We start from the raw sequence: 975 nt of genomic DNA, 5'->3' as shown, positions 1-975 counted from the left end.
GCAGCAGAACTGCAAGTTCCATGGACTTCCATCTGAAGATCCTTTTTAGTTCTTAACTGAATTTTCGCAGATCTGTGATACTGTTAAGACTAATGGAGTAGATCCTGAAGTCTACAGGCTCATGCTTTTCCCTTTTGCTGTGAGAGACAGAGCTAGAATATGGTTGGATTCTCAACCTAAAGATAGCCTGAACTCTTGGGATAAGCTGGTCAAGGCTTTCTTAGCCAAGTTCTTTCCTCCTCAAAAGCTGAGTAAGCTTAGAGTGGATGTTCAAACCTTCAGACAGAAAGAATGTGAATCCCTCTATGAAGCTTGGGAGAGATACAAGGAACTGACCAAAAAGTGTCTTTCTGACATGATTTCAGAATGGACCATCTTGGATATATTCTATGATGGTCTGTCTGAATTAGCTAAGATATCATTGGATACTTCTGCAGGTGGATCCATTTACCTAAAGAAAACGCCCGTAGAAGCTCAAAAACTCATTGACATGGTTGCTAATAACCAGTTCATGTACACTTCTGAGAGGAATCCTGTGAGTAATGGGACGCCTCAAAAGAAGGGAGTTCTTGAAATTGATACTCTGAATGCCATATTGGCTCAGAACAAAATATTGACTCAGCAAGTCAATATGATTTCTCAGAGTCTGAATGGAATGCAAGCTGCATCCAACAGTACTCAAGAGGCATCTGCTGAAAAAGAAGCTTATGATCCTGAAAACCCTGCAATAGCAGAGGTGAATTACATGGGTGAACCATATGGAAACACCTATAACCCCTCATGGAAAAATCATCCAAATTTCTCATGGAAGGATCAACAAAAGCCTCAACAAGGCTTTAATAATGGTGGAAGAAACAGGTTTAGCAATAGCAAGCCTTTTCCATCATCCACTCAGCAACAGACAGAGAATTCTGAGCAGAATCTATCTAGCTTAGCAAATTTAGTCTCTGATCTATCTAAGGCCACTGTGAGTTT

At 40.5% G+C, this 975-nt stretch overlaps 1 non-coding gene across 1 annotated transcript; it reads right to left on the bottom strand.

Annotated features, from left to right (window-relative positions):
- Positions 1-253: 253 nt before the first annotated feature.
- LOC112767920 (small nucleolar RNA R71) lies at positions 254-357 on the bottom strand. Its single transcript, XR_003185359.1, has one exon. It is a non-coding gene; the product is annotated as a small nucleolar RNA R71 (small nucleolar RNA).
- Between the last annotated feature and the right edge of the window lie 618 nt (positions 358-975).

This window comes from Arachis hypogaea, chromosome 17, assembly GCF_003086295.3.
Source record: "Arachis hypogaea cultivar Tifrunner chromosome 17, arahy.Tifrunner.gnm2.J5K5, whole genome shotgun sequence".
Taxonomy (NCBI): Eukaryota; Viridiplantae; Streptophyta; class Magnoliopsida; order Fabales; family Fabaceae; genus Arachis; species Arachis hypogaea.
This window is presented reverse-complemented; position numbering and strand designations above follow the sequence as displayed.